Below are 15477 nucleotides of genomic sequence, written 5' to 3'. Positions count from 1 at the left end.
AGCTCCTCCGCCGCCAGGCTGGCACCCGTCGGGTGAAAAGCAGCGAAATTGGGGCTCTGCAGGGGGAGGGCCCGGGGGAGGGCAGGGTGCGGAGGCGCTGCAGCAGCTGCCCTGCAGCCCCCGCGTGCCCCTGGCTGTGCTCCAGGCTAAAATTAATGTCGCGCCGCCCCGAGCAGCCCTTAAAGGGGCTTTGCTGGGGAGAGCCCCAGCAGTGTCACTGGTTGGGGGGGGGGGTCACACATGCTGGGGGCTGGTGGCCCCCCAGTTGCTCCTGTGGTGACCCTCAATGCTGTAAGGGTGGCCCTGGGGGTGGGTGCCATAGCCTGGCCTTGCAGGTGGGATTTTCTCCTTGCTTGGGAGAAATAATGCTCACGTGGGAGCAAAAGGCCTTGGGAGCCTGAGAGAAGCACTTGTTTATGAGGAAATGGGTGTTGTGTTAATCTGTAACTGAAGGGACTTTGGGAGACAGGAATCCTGCCTATAAATACCACCTGAAGAAGCCCTGGTCCCTGTGGGAGCCCAGGAGAAGCCTTGTGGTAACCCCTAAATTCCTTCTGGTGTGGCCTGTCCATGCAGAGGGACCTGAGGAAGCCAGCGGGCTGACCCACAGACCTCTAATGGTCGGGGATCTCCTGCATGGGCACCGGGCACCGTGCCACTCAGCGTGCTGAAGAAGTTTCTTTTATCTCGTGCCATTCTGATAATCCTCATCAATCTCTTCAGTGCTCTGCTTTGATGACTGTAGGTTTGTTTTAAACTAACGGCTTTGTGAAAAAACACCCACACAGCTTCTGCAAAATCAGTTGTTTGTAAACACTTTAATTCCAGGGAACACTGAGCTCCTCTGCCATCAGTTTTGCACCCCGTGCTGTGGTGGGTGGCCGTGCAGGTGGGTGCACCCATGGGGAGAAGCCGGGGGGCGACCTGCTGGCAGAGCATGGGGTGTCGGGAGGGTGCAGAGGGTGCTGGCAGCTCTGGGACCGAAGCAGGGCTGCGAGGACAGGGCCGGTGCCTGGGGAGGGCTGTGGGTATCTCGCTGTGCAGACCACGGCGGTGTGCTGTAGGATATGATGGGAGAAGCTGCTGCAGCAGGACCCGGGGATCGCACACCTATGTGCTGGGGCTCCCTGGGCTGCCCGGTGCCCCAAACACAGCCCTGGGCCTGGATGCTGAGGGCAGCTGCAGGTATGTAAAGGTTCATCGGAGCTTGGGCTGGATGTCAGCTGCTCCTGTGTTGAAAAACAGATTTAAATGTTTGCGAGATGTGAGTCTCTGAGCTGTTTTATTGAGCCCTGTTTCTTTACCTTCTGTTTCATGGCTCAGCGAGGTGCTGGGTGCAGGCAGCCTGATGTAACCTCGTGTGGGGGCAGCTCCAGCGTCCTGAGCACAGCAGGCTCTCGGGCACTGGCTATTAGGACAGAACTGCTCTGTCACAGTTGACTTCCTCTCTGATGAGGTTTTGTGCCACCTCTGCTGCTGTGGCTGAGCTTTTACCAAAGCTGAACTTCAGGACAGACGGTGAGGGTATTTTCACAAAACAAGCCGCTTTCCCCTTTCTCTGGGCTGAAGGAACACGCTGCCGGGGTGTGCGGAGGCGATGAGCTGAGCAGCAGCCATCTCCCGGCACAGCAATGCTGCCTTGGCCGGGACCCAGTGCCGAATTTAGGAGGTGCAGCTGCTGCGGGTGGAGGGGCTTTGCCCTGCGCACCCGGGGGCTCTGCACCGCCGAGGATGGGCTGGGGCCGGCGGTGGGGCGCAGCTCCTGCCCTGATCCCCGTGTCCTGCCCTGTGCCCCGGGTGCCCGGCGGCGTGAGTCACGCGCTGGTTTTGGCTGGGGCCCGGCCGCTCCTCGGCTGCCTGCACGCAGGCACGCGGCTCTGGTGTCTCGGGCGTGGGAGGAGGAACATGTGAACCCGGGCGGTGTTAGCGTGCAGCTAGGAAGAAGCTGTCTCAGGTGGCAATGGGAGAGTACTCTGTCTCACCACACAGGTTATTAATAAATCTGAGTACTTTGGGAGTGGGTCACCACGTAAAAGCTTCTGGTGCCCAAAGTCTGCAGTGGGCTAACAGTAATGTCGGTTTGTTGCTAATTAGCAGGAACCACAAACTTAATTGCTGAGTGTAGGCAGTAAAGCAATGTATGTTTTAGCAAATATTTGATCCCTAGTGGATGGATGTAGACGAGATGTGCTGAAAGAACTTGAAGGCTTTCCTGCACCAGCCTGCCCAGGCTCCAGGCAAGCTGAGGGCACAGCGCTTGCAGTACGTCTGGCTGGCTCTGGGAGGGCTTCGGGCTCCTGCCAAGGTCTGTGCTGCTGCGTCTGGGTGCCCGTGGATGCTCTGGGCACAGCTGCCCCCAGCACAGTGGCCTGGGATCAGTCTGGATGTGAGACTCCACTGTCGGAGCTTAGTTGAATAATAGGGCTTACCTATGGGGTTGCTTCTTGTTCCCTGCTTGACAGACCTTCTCCAGCACGGGTGCTGTGAAATGCTGGGTTTACCTCCGAGTCTTTGGGGTTCCCTTTGCTTTTCTATGCATCTCTGGTGCTATAGCTGGGTGTCTGCAGGCACCTGATGGAGCTGCAGCCCAGCCGCACTGAAATTCAAACCTTTCCTTTTGGGAACGTTTGTTAGCCTTGTGACAGGTTTTTCTCTGCAGAAACAGTGACCATTGTCCCCCAGATTAGCCCTGCACTTGGTCTGAAGGAGAGTATTTCTTCTAAACAAATTATCAAAGCCTAAGCTGGTTTGTGGGCTGGTAGGACTGGTGCTGTGAATTTAGAAGCCTTCTAGAGGTCAGAAAAATAATCTGCTGCTTAGAGCCAGCAAGTAAAATGTATTTCTCTAGAGCAGAGAAGAATAAAGCAGAAATAAAGCTGGCTCGTATGAAATCAAAGCTCATATGAAAATAAATAGATGAATTTCAGTGAGCAGTGAAAGAAGAAATTGGGAGCTTTTGCTGTCAAGTCCTCGGAGAGCATGCGGTATGTTGTAGGAGAGAGGAAAGCCAGATACAAAGTGGTGCTGGTAAATTAGCCCTTTGGTTAAAGCAGGAGGGAAGATTCAGTGAATCAGTCTTCACCTTAGGGCTTTTCATCCTTCAGCTCAGCCTGGTGTGTGTAGCAGGGAAGCCAGTGGATGAATCTGTTCTGAGCAAGTGGGAAGCATTGCCAGATGGGATTGAGCACAAGGGCTTGCTCCTGTTTTCAGTGCTTGGAGCAGAGTTCTCCTTTCATCTTTTTTTAATGACCAAAACAAAAGCTACCTTTCATGTCTCCTTCCCACATGCATCCTTTAGCCCCTCTCTGCTGCAGCTGAAAGCTCAGGTTTAGTGATTCATTCCTTAGTGGTGCTTCTCCCTGAAAACATGAGCCTGAGAGTGGTAGTGATGTGTGAGCCTCTCTGGTTTCTCTTGTATGTTGCCACCGTGCTGCTTTAACTCAGAAGCAAGAGGCTGGGTTTCCTCTGGTGGCAGACAAATGCGAGCACAGTCTGGGTTGCACTGGGGATGCCTTTCTCTTGCTTGGGTGCAAAAAGCCTGCACACCTGGCCCATGGATCTGCCAACACCTGCTCCTCTCTTTATCCTCCTTCCTTGGCTTGGAAGAGCACCGGAATGAAGTGTGGGAGATGACCTTGCCGTGTAAGGATTGCTGCACCTTGTTTCGTGTGCAGAAATTTATTACTGAAGCCAACAAATTGGATCAAAATGCACAGGAGGAACAAAAGCTTCAGGTAAGAAACAATTTAATGCATGTTTTGTGGTCAACTTGAGAACGCTTTAGGGAGTTGTGTGTCCTTCCAAGTGAGAAAATGATAGGGACAGGCCTCAGTCCGCCTTGCTTTTCCCTTCTGTTGCTGGGTCTCCCCTCAGGGGGCTGTGAGGCACAGCGCCCCTTCATCGTAAGCAGCACCTTGCCCGCTTCTTGCCTGCATCTCCTCTCCTGCTAGCATGGAGCAGGAATCCAGCCTTGCTGGAGCTGCTGGTGTCAGAGCCCTCTGGTGAGAGACCTGGAGGTGCTCTGGAGCCCAGCTCCTGGCTGGGGGCCTCATGGGTTGGGCTGCTGCCTGCTGCTCAGCACGCTGGTGAGATGCTTTGGGTAGGGACTTGATGGTATTATTATTTCAGAGACAGCTGAAGTTAAGTAGCTTGTAAACAAAAGTTAGAGCAGGAGCTCTGTCACGTCTAATATCAATTACAATTACATATCACTGAGGTGGAAGTACAGAGCAACATTCATTTATCATTCAAGTCATCTTAGTTTGTTTCAATTCAAAGCAGATTGCCCTTTAGAAGAGAAAGAAAAGCCTATGAATATCAAATTCGTGCCCTCGTGGGTACACAAACACCTAGTCTTTCTGCATTCTTGTCTGTGCTGCAAATGCTCGTGCAGCAGACCAAACTTCTCGGTGGCACAGCGGTGGGGGTGAGCTGTCCTGGTGGAGGAGCTGTGTCACCCGTAGTGGAGCCCCACGGCACAGAGTGGGGAGGAAGGCTTGGCTGTGGCACACACACAGTATTGTTCCTTCTCTGTGAAGTGAGAAGGAGCTGCCTGACCCTGTGTGTCCCGTGCAGAGCTCGGCCTTGGTGGGGGAGCTTTGCCTCAGGAACTGGGGTGCCAGGTGGGCCAGTGCCCTGACCGCCAAAACCCTTTCACTCCTGAGCACTTGGCTTCAAATGAAGCCATCACCTATCCTATTTCTGTGCAATGGCGGGCTAGAGAAGGGAAAGCACTGTAGAAATATGATCTGCTATCAGCAATTCTTCCTTCCCTCCTGAACTTGAGATCCCACGGTGCCCCCCTTCTCCACTGCGGGCCCGGGGGCTGTCTGGGAGCAGCCCCACCAGGCTGTGTTTACAGCTTGTCCTAGTCTCAGCTCTTTTCTCTCTCACACCAGCACTCTAAATTCCTTTGGATTTTCATTTTAAAATAGCTTGGCTTGGCTTTGCCTTATCAAGCAAGTCTTGTCTTGATTTATCACTTGTGACATACCCGGTTGGGTAGTCTTATGATCAGATTTAACCAGTTTGTGTGCTGCCGATTAGAACTAGGGTCCAAAATTGCCTTTGGCTATTACTTATCCTGGTGTATAAGGTTTTATTGTTTCCTTTTTTCTTTAATCAGAAAGCATTTAGCTGTAGAAAAATGCTTGCCCTTCCAGCAAAGAGATGCATTGCTGCAATCTGTAAGCTCAGGGGTCAGGTAATGAGGGAGGACAGTGTTGGTGTGCAGAAGATTGCAGTCACTGATGAGGCGGCTGTTTTGCATCAAGCTGTGATGAAAGCAACAGGAAACTGGGCAGTTAAAGCTGGCTGGCGAGAGCATGACCCGAAACAGGGGCTCTGCAACACAGCTTTAAGGTGAGAATAAAGCGAGCGTGCCTGGGCTGAGCCATCACAGTGGGGCTCACTTGGGCTCGGCCTGAGCTCCAAAGCCTGTTCTGTGGGGGCACACACCCCCGTGGCAATGCATGGGCACCTGCAGCATTTGTGAACGTGCTGGGATGCAGCGTGGGCTGGGGAGCCAGCTGGGCGAGACGGGCAGCACCAACGGCGTGCAGTGCCCTGCTACTTTTTCCCTGAATTTTTAGGACTGGGTAGCTTTGCTGTCTGGATCTCCTGTATCGTTTAGCTTTGTGTGCAGCACCTATTGCCAAAACGATGTGAAGCTCAACCAAAGCTGCAGTTGTTCAAACAAGCAAACACTTTCCTGACAGACTGGGGCAGCCGTTCCTGCAGGAGCTCACTGACAGCTGGCACGAAGCAGCGCTCAGGGGCCGCTTCCCCCAGCAAGGCCAAGTCAAATTCAGGTTCCCAGCTCTGCCAGTTTGAGTGGGAAGAGCCCTCCACGAGCAGCGGGGAGCTGGGGCTGTTACCACTTGGTTCATCAGGCTCGATGTGATGGTGGCGGCCCCAGGCTCCTTCTTCATTCCGCAGCCCTGTATTCTCTTTGGCGCAGAGAGCCCTGTTGTGCTGGAAGGACAGACCCTAAATGCAACTCTGGCTCTGCTCCTTCATGGGTATGAGCCCCTAAATAACTGGAGGACTGCAGTGACTGCCTTGGGTGTGAGGGGAGGCTGAGAGAACAGACCTGGAGCGCTTCTTGTGGCCTCCCCTGGGCATAGCGAACCTGCTGCTCACAAAGGAAGGTCTTATAGATATTCTAGGACTCCAGTTTCCTCCCAGGCTGACATTCTTTTGGCAGCAAAGAACAGATTTGAGAGGGAGGAGACCAAGCATTTTGTCCTCCTTGTCCAAGCAAGACTGGAGTATGATGATGGGGTATGATCATCCCAGCAGTATGATGAGGTGAGCAGGCTGCGGGGTGTCTGGCCTGGTCATCCAGGTGTGTTGCTCTAGTCAGGCTGGTGCCTGTAGTGTCTGGAAAGCCCTTTGCTTCTCCAGTAGGAACAGCTGACATCTCCTCTTCCCAGTCCGGGAGGTTTTATGGTGCTCTCTTGTGTGCACATGGGTGCTGTGGAGGGACAGCGTGGTCCAAAGACCAGGGCTCAGAAGCCCAGTCCTTCTTTGACAGAACCTAGGCTAAGTTGGGCTCTGTATGAATAAAACACTACATGAACTGTAGTGCACAAGGCAGCCAAAACTGAAATGCCAACCTGAAAAGCAGGGCACGTTACCTCTCATAAATAAGAGACGCTGCTCTCTGGATGATGTCAGTGCAGAGATGCGCAGGGCGATGCTGGCGGTGTTGATCGATATTGCTTGGCTGTGGCATGTCCGAGAGGCTCTTAATGCCTACAAATAAAACCATCCTCTCAAGCCCTGGAAGGGGGGTTAGTCTCTTAATAACAGTGCAGAATATAGAAGCCTATTTCTAGCACTGGGAGCTGTGCACGTGAAAGGCTTCAGCTGCTCCTCCCTGTTCTGTTCTTGTTCTGACAGCATTTCAGCATTGTCGCTGCTTCCCCGGGCAGTGCGTGTCTCAGTGCTGGGGTGGACGTGGGCTCCTGCCTGTGAGGTTTAAGTTGCTGCCACTTGCGCTGTGAAACTTAGCATCTTCTGCCAGGCAGTGATGGTCAGGACTGCAGCAGGAGAGAGCCAGGCGTACACCTCATCCCAGTGCAAGGCAGACACATCTCAGAGTTCCAATATAGTTCATGATTTTCAGTTTGATTTACTGCTTGGGAAGATGGGTTTTGGAGTGGAAATGAAAACTCGGTGGTTATTGCTAGAGCCTGATGTCAGTTATGTTCTAATTTCTGCCCTTGATAAATGATAGCACTGTAAGTATTTTCTTCCCAGCCTGTCGTTTCATCCATCAGCCCACATGTGATGTGTGCCCTTGCAACCTGCCCGTGGTCTTGCAGTCGAAACAATAACGCCGGCGTGCTCTGGGCTGTGCGAGCGGAGGTGGGTGCCTGGTGGGAGCTCCGGAGGAGGGCAGAGGTGGTTTGGTGGAGGTGGGTGCTGCTCTGGCCGTGCTGAGCTCCCCATCCCTGGGGAGCAGCAGAGCCCTGCTTGTGGCTGCCCTGTCCATGCCAGCAGCTCCTCGTCTCCACACACCTCGGCCACAGGCTGGCGTGGGAGCCGTGCAGCGCGGGCACTCGGAGAGGGTTCTGTGCCAAAAATACTGATGGGCTATTTGTTGAATTACCCTTTTACAGCATTGCTGTGCCAGCCTGCCTGGAGACTGAGGGGAGCTGCGTGGGGACAGGCAGGAGCTCGTTGTCCTGCGGGTGCTGCTGGGGTTGTGGGGCAGTGGGCAAAGCCTGTGGGGTGAGCACCTCGCTGTGGGGAGAGCTGGGATGCTGCTGGTGCTGCCTCCTCCAGCTCTGCTTTAATTTCACAGAATTGCCTGGAGACCTGCTCTGCACCTCGATCTGCTGAGTAGAGGGTAGGTTGTGGGGCCAGGCTGGGTACCAGGCACCTCCCTCCTCTGCAGCCCCTGTCAATACAAAGCACGTTTCCTCTGGGAGGTACCAAATCACACAGAGGAAGCATTACCTCTGTATTTTCAGCAAAATCTCAGTTATTGAAAACAAAATAATCCACATGTCCTGAACAAATATTATGACATTTCATTATTCACACTAAGCGTGATAAGTGAGTTGTTTTAGGGACTGTGGTACATGATTTATTTAGTTTGGATGTGGGTATAAATTCAGTCTTTGGAGGAAGCACTGTAACTCTGTAGGAATGCAGATGCTCTCATGCCCACTGGAGCATAGCCAGTACCTCGTACCTAATTTGTATTGTTTTAGTGTAAACAGGGCACACGAGGCCCTTCGGAACTTACAGAAACCAGGTGATTTTGCCAATGCCTGTTTAAGAAGAGCTGCACAGTGAAAGATGGGTATCAGATCTTCAAGTGGAGAATCATAGGATGGTTTGGGTTGGAAGGGACCTTAAAGCCCACCCAGTTCCAACCCTTGCCATGGGCAGGGACCCTTCCCACCAGAGTGGGTTTCCCAAAGCCTGGCCTTGAACACCTCCTGGGATGGGGCACCCACAGCTGCTCTGGGCAACCTGTGCCAGGGCCTCACCTTATAGCAAAGAATTTCTTCCGAATATCTAATCTAAACCTACCCTATTTCAGGTTCTTTCAAGCTGCCCCCTGCTGTGGTGAGGGGCTCAGCTGGGATGGGGCACGTGGTGCCTGGTGGGGCCAGGTCTGGTGCAGGAGTCCTCGTGGTCTGAACTGCGGTTGCTGGAGGTGGCTGGGGAGCTGACTGGCTTGTAGCTAGTGGAGCAGTTGCTTCTTCTATGACTTATTTTTCTGTCTGAGTTTTAATTTTTGCTTCAGAGCCCACGACTCTCTTCTAGGCCTCCGTGATGGATAGCTGCTCTACAAACCAAGCTGCGCTCTATTAAAAGGAACATTTTAGCTGCAAGACAAGATGGTGAAGGCTGGAAGAGCTGTCAGATTTTTTCTTGTCTTTAAGTATCCAAGAGCCAAATCCCATGACGTGCTGCACCCTGTATCTGCCACGGCTAAGGCTACTGGCTGTCAGCAGCTCCAGCGGGGCTGGCGGTGCCACCAACCCGTGAGTGTGCTTAATGCTGGAGCTTTCCAGGGGTTAACACAGGGCTATTTGCATTTTTATGGGTGTTGGCTGTCCAGGGCTATTTATGACAGCAGAACTGAATTAATATTCATAGACTTTCCCCTGACTATACGATATAAATCGTGAATGGTTGTGACAGTGTGCCCTTGTTCAAACCACGGCATGGCTGTTGCTTGGACTTAGCTGGACGATATTTGTGCACAAATTTAACCTTTCTTGACAGAGTCCTGGGACAAATGGGAGCTGTGCCATAGCCTTCAGCAGTGCAGGAGTGAGTCTGGTGGTCACAGGATGATGTAGGAAAAGCCGGGCTGGGTGCTGGTGCAGGGCAGAACCTCCTGCAGCCACGTAAGCCCTCAGTGAATGTGCTGGTAACTGGGGTGACCCCACAGCTACAGGGCAGCTGGGCTATGGGGTTGTGTCAATGGACAGGAGACCTGGGGCTATCAGCCCCAGTCCTGGACCTGAGCAGCCTTCCAGCTGTCACAGAGGCTTTGCTGAATCCGTTTAGGCCTGAAGGACACTAATACAGACATTTGTGCTGTTTCCCATAGAAAAGTGTGTTCAAGCACATGCTAACCCTGCAGCCAGCCCACCAGGGTCCCGGAGCAGCTGGGGCACCTGAATGTGTCGGGGTGATGAGGATGAGGAGACGTCTGCCCTGACCTCGGGCTGCACCTCAGGGAGACGTGGTGCCCCGGTGGCCTTGTCTGAGCCCAAGGAGGGAGGGGAGTGCTTGCAGGTGCTGAAGGAAAAATGCTGAGCGAGCCACGCTGAAGCTGAGTGAAAAGACGGGCAAAAAGAGAGCAGAAGAATCCCCAACAGTCTGGATGGAATAAAAAGTGGAAGAGGGTCTAACAAGCTCCCAGCTGTGTTGAGAATCAAAAGGGATTGTCTGTGCGTGTCAATCCCTCATTGGAACCAGTATCCATATGTGGAAGAAAGCGATGCTGCTTTTCTTCTTCCACACACTATTTCTGGTGCTCTCTAAAGTCATGCCCAAGACTCGCTGGTATTTCATGAAGAAAACTCAGTCTTCAGGGAAAGCAGTGCCAGAATACCAGAAAAATAGATACTCTAATAGCCGTGTGATTGGATAAATGTTATTCTTTCCCTTGTTTTTATAATAAGAAAAAGAATTTTGTGAGAAAGCTTTATCACCACAAAGATTGACATCTTCCATCATTTAAGCCTTACCACTTAGATATGGAGAGGAAAGGGAAAAGTTGCACATCCCTGAAGAAAACGAGTGAGCAAAGCGTGCCAGAGCCCCTGGAGTGCTGTGCAGCGGCTCCAGGGAGCCTGCAAAGGCTGCTTGGGCTTCGGACCGATGGGCAAGGTAATGCCCAATGTCTGACATCTGCTGTGCGTGGTCTCCTCTCATCTGTTTGTGAATCCTCTCCTGGAAAGAGAAGGGAGAGCCTGGGGGCAATGTGCAGGGCAGGGGGGAGCCAAAATGCATCTCCTGGGTTGGGCTGTGGTACCTGGTGCGGTGCCACGGGTCCCAAGGGGCAGGTGGGTCCTTGTTCTGGCCAAGGCCAGCGCCGTGAGCATCGATCTCAGCAGGTATTGAGATTTAGTCACCGGTCCTCGCAGCAGGGGTGGAGAGCTGAGAAGTCCAGGGGATGAGCTGCCCTTCCTGACCTACCAGCAGGAGTCCATGGCGAGCTAAACCACGTCCCTTGGTGATAAAAAGCAGCCTGAAGCCCTGCTGTTACTGTTGGTTTGGAGCCCTTTCTTGGAAAAAGCCAAAATTATGCATCCTCAGGACACAGTGGTTATAAGCAGAAGGGTAACATTTTCCAAGGGTTCTTTCCCAGGCAAGTATAAATACACATGTGAATATTTTGTGTGCTCATGCCTGTTTTGTCATGTTGTTGGCTGCAAATGCCCCTCCTCCACCTAGGCAGAGCAATCAAAAATGCCATTTTGACATTTTCAGCTGGATTTTTTCCAATGCTCTACTATGGGTACTTTGAGGGCCGATGCACAAGAAGGCTTTGTCTGCTTGTGTTTCTGTTGGGAGCAGGGCAGAACATGAGCCTAAACGCCCTGGGGAGGTGCTGGGTGTCGGGAGGGCCGTGTCCCACGGTGAGGACTGAGTGGGGGCTGTCCCCCCCACCCTGGGGAGCCTCTTCTGCTTCGGGGTGGTGGTGGGGCTTGGGCTGCCCCTCAGGCCATGGCCACTTGGTGACTTCACGGTGTTTTGGGAGCCATGGCCATGTCCTTGGTGGGCCTCTGCCTCCTGGTTTGGTGACACTGCCACACTGCAGTGAAGTGCATGGGTGGGCACCTGAGGGAGTGGGGACACCTTACACACAGTGCTGCTGATTTCTTTTTAGACTCATGGCTGTTTGTGATGCCCAACCAGAGCTGCATCTCGTTCTGTACAGCTGAACCTGATCTGCTCGTGGTGCTGAGTGAGCTGAAACAGGTATGTAATGCGTGTGGGGAAACCGCGCTTCTGGGGCATCCTCACTGTGTGCTGAGACCTTTTTCTCCAACAATAGGGATGATTCCTATCTGGGACAAGGAGTGATGTCTGCTCCACCAGTGCTGCTGTCAGGCTGCAGGTACAAAGGCAAGAGGATGATTTGTGTTTCAAAAGCTTGCTGTGGCTGGTGGCCAGCTGGAGGAGAGCTTGAGGAGTGGGCCACGTGTGGCTGCCGAGGGGGCTTGGTGTCTGAATGTTCTCAGTTTCCACCCCCATCTTCCATTTCTTTGGAACGAGGATATTTGTTACTCTATTAGGGATGGTCTCAATACCCCCTGCAGCTCCAGGTTCCTGGTTTGGAAATGTGACAGTTTGACTTCAGCCTCCAGCTCGGAAAGTAGCAGGGGCTGAGGCCAAGCTCCTGGATTGCTCCGTGTTGCTCTGGATTAGACCCCCAGCCATCCTCCTTTTGATGCTATTGCTTTTGATGCTTTGCTTTTTAATTCTTTGCTAGTCTTTGTGAAATGTCTGTAAAATGAACACAGCAGCAGCCTGCTGAGGATCCGAGCCCAGCACCTGCTGGGAGCAGCACTGCTGGCTGTGGCAGGAGCTCTGGGCTTGCTCCTGGCTGGGGCAGAGGGGCCGGGGTAGGCAGGAGGGATGGGATGGGGTGGAGGCAGCCGTAGGGGTGGGTGAGAGCCGCATGGAAATCCCCAGCCCCAACCTGCTGCATCGCCCTGTCCGAAGTGGCACTGGTCCTGTAGGAAGAACACTGCTTTGGGGTGTGTGGAAGGCCGTGGGTTTCCTGACATGATGTTGAAGGTGGCCATGGGATGGAGTTCCTCTATGATGAGCAGTGCTCGCAGTGAGACTGCTCATTAGCATTTAAATAGCGTGATTTCAGGTCCGGATACAGGGCAACCTGAGTAGCCTGAGGTGAAGTTTAAAAATTTGAGCTGTCAAAAGCAGAAAAGGACTTTTGAAAACAAAACACTGTTTTCCCCGTTACTTGTGTAACTAAATCAGCTAGCCCATGTGTCATCTACAGTCCAATCTCCTTTTATAGTAAAAACAAATATTGGAGGGACTCAGGGCCAAATGCTTTTTTTTTTTTTTTTGTCAATCTACATTGTTGGCATGACTTCCAGAGCTGCTGAGCTATCAAATTTGGATCAAAGTCAGGAGAAGTGAGGATGGGTTGCACCTTGCAGGGCTGGGCTGCATCCCTGCTGCATCCCAGTGAGACCTCGGGCAGCCCCAGCACTGGGAGTACCCAGCAACAGAATGCTCTTATTAACAGGAGTCAATTTCCTCAGCATTTGAGTGAAGGAAGATGGGGAGACAGGTCCTAAAATTGTCCTTCCACAGCAATACTTGTGCAAGAAATATGTGACCTTATGAGCCAGAATTGGCCTGGCCTTGTACCAGGACTGAGCTGTCTCTAAAATGGTTGGATCAGTGCAAATGAAAGCTTTGGATTTAAGGTATTTGCAGTGGGTCAAATGCAGTCCCACTTAGGAGGTGGCCGCACTCCAATAAAGATGACTGCAAATTTTCTTTTGTTTCTTTCACAGCTCTGTACCCTGCAGGTCTGAATACTGAAGTGACACCGTGCACCAGGTCTTGCCTTCATCTTTCAAAATTGATTACAGGCAGGTTTGTAGCTGCTGCTCTGCAAACAGTGTGGAGAGCAGTGTTTGACTTGCTGACACAGCCATTGGTAATTGTGGCAAGTAGTGTTCAAGTCTTGTTAAAAAAAAAAAAAAAAATCAATCTTGATGATTAAGCTAAAGGAATAAATGGAAGAGGGCAAAATAAGCCCAGAGTCCTGGTAGAGAAATGCACTGCAGTCAGCAGGACACTGTTGATTTCAGGGATCCTTTGGCCCAGCTTTAAAATGTGATCATGCCTGTTCTGTTGCTGCTGTGGCGTTCAGTGCTTTTGGGATGTTTCACCTTCCCTTGTGACCATTAAATGGATATGGCTATTCTGTCTCTAAAAATGTCACTAATGAAATATTAGGGCACCTTTGGGAAGGTTCCCCTTAGTACTTAGTTGGAATTGAAATTGTGGTGCTGGGACTTCAAAACTTTTGTTCATATATTGAATTCAAATCTGCAGTACTACTGGAGAAGTTTGATAGGCTGAGAATCTGTAAAGATGGGTCTAAGCATTGCTGGTAGTATTCCTATAAAATAGTTATTTTAAAGTTTTTATATAGACTCTTCAAAGGAAGTGAAGGAGAAGCTTTCATAAAGGTGACTGGTGAACAGGTACATCTAGGTGTTTGGATTTAAAAAAAAAAAAAAGATGTATAATAGAATTGCTAGCCTTAGATATTTTGTAAAATTGGATTGATTTAACTAGAATTTTGTTTTGGTTCAATAAAGTATGGGAGAGAGGATCTGGGCGTGGGAAATTTCGATTCTATCAAAATATCTCAGCCTTTGATTTGGAAGTGACTTTCCCTACAGGATTTTCCATTCTACCTAAGGCACGGAAAGCGAACAGCCTAAATATTTGACTGAGGTTTGTTCTGTATCTAGCGGGCTTGTTTTGGTTTAGACAAACCAAGCTTGTATCTTCCATCGGGTGTTTCAAAACGGGCGTGGGGACTGAAAGCCCCCAGAGTCCGAGGGGCTTCGCAGCCCGGCTGTTGCCGCCGCTGGTCCCGGGTCGCGCAGCCCCTCCGCGTCCCCCCCAGCTCCGGCACAGCCTGGCTGCGCTCACGGGCAGCGTTGGGGCTGTTCTAACACGGGGGATTTCGGCTCTCTGTACCGCCCCCGGGTACTTGGTGCGTGCCGCAGGGTGCAGAGCGCAGCCCCCGGGGGCCGGGTGCCGGCAGCCGGCGCGGTGCGGGCGCGGAGCGCGGCCTCGCAGCACCACCTAGCGCGGCCCCGCCGCACCGCTGCTGCCTGTATGCTCTCCCTGCTCCGGGCTGCGGGTGGGTTTTGGCCAAACGCACGGCTCCCAGCGCCCAGCAGCCTGCGGGGGGGCAGCTGCAGCTTGCACACCCACCCCCTCGCTGCCCGTGCGCTCAGGGCGCGCTGGGCAGCACGCGTACCCCACGGCGCTGTCACCACCCCAAAAGCATTGGGGAAGATCCGGTTATTGGGAGTGTTAGGTGCTGTGTTAGATGCAGCATGTGCCACTCGGGGAGCTATTTTGGGAGGTTGAGGTGAGATCGCAGGGTGCCCAGCAGCAGTGCTGCCAGTGGGGCAGGCGGAGATGTGTCCTGCGGTCCTCTCTCCTTCCCGCACCATCCCTGCCACCCTCTGCGACTTTTCAGGCAGAGGAGCAGTGGGAGAGGAGCAGAGATCCGGCACTGGCCCCTGTGCAAGAGGAGCAGCAGGACTTCTCCCAGCATTGCTTGTTTGCTCCTCAGAACCAGTGGAGAGGTTAGCCCTGGGCATGCAGAGGGCAGCAATGGAAGCAAACATGACTTCCAGTGCACCCAGTCGTGGCTGCTCAGTGGCAAACCTATAGCCAGATATTTTCTGAGGTGGGAGCTCTGCTCACAGGGGAAATCACTGATTTAGCCTGTAAAAGAAATCTCCACATGGACAGCCTTAAACGAAGCATGAAAATTGCTGATGAATCTTGACTGGTGCTTTGGCCCTGCTGCCCCCTGCAGCATCCTGGTGTTGTGGTGGCCCACACCAGGGCACGCCTTCATTTCAAAACCACCAAATTGTTATCTTCAGGGCTGTATTTTTGGATAAGTATCTGCTCTGTGTACCTATTCTGACAGAGTTATTTTTACTTGTTAGAACAACCATTTTTTGGTGCGCTGTTATATTTATTACTTCTTCCCTTCATGGCTTAATGATAAGAAAAGATAACTCTAGTTCTGGCAAGAAGCATTGTTTTTCTGCTTTAAATAATGATAGTATTTTAATAGCTGCAGATAAAGGATTAGCACTGGGGCTTGGCAAAGACCTGCTTTTACTGCTTGAAATAGTCTGGACTGTGCGTTTGGAGTGGGCAAGTTGCCACTGGAAAGGATTTGTACCCACC

The sequence above is a fragment of the Aythya fuligula genome, chromosome 10 (genome assembly GCF_009819795.1).
Source record: "Aythya fuligula isolate bAytFul2 chromosome 10, bAytFul2.pri, whole genome shotgun sequence".
Taxonomy (NCBI): Eukaryota; Metazoa; Chordata; class Aves; order Anseriformes; family Anatidae; genus Aythya; species Aythya fuligula.
This window is presented reverse-complemented; position numbering follows the sequence as displayed.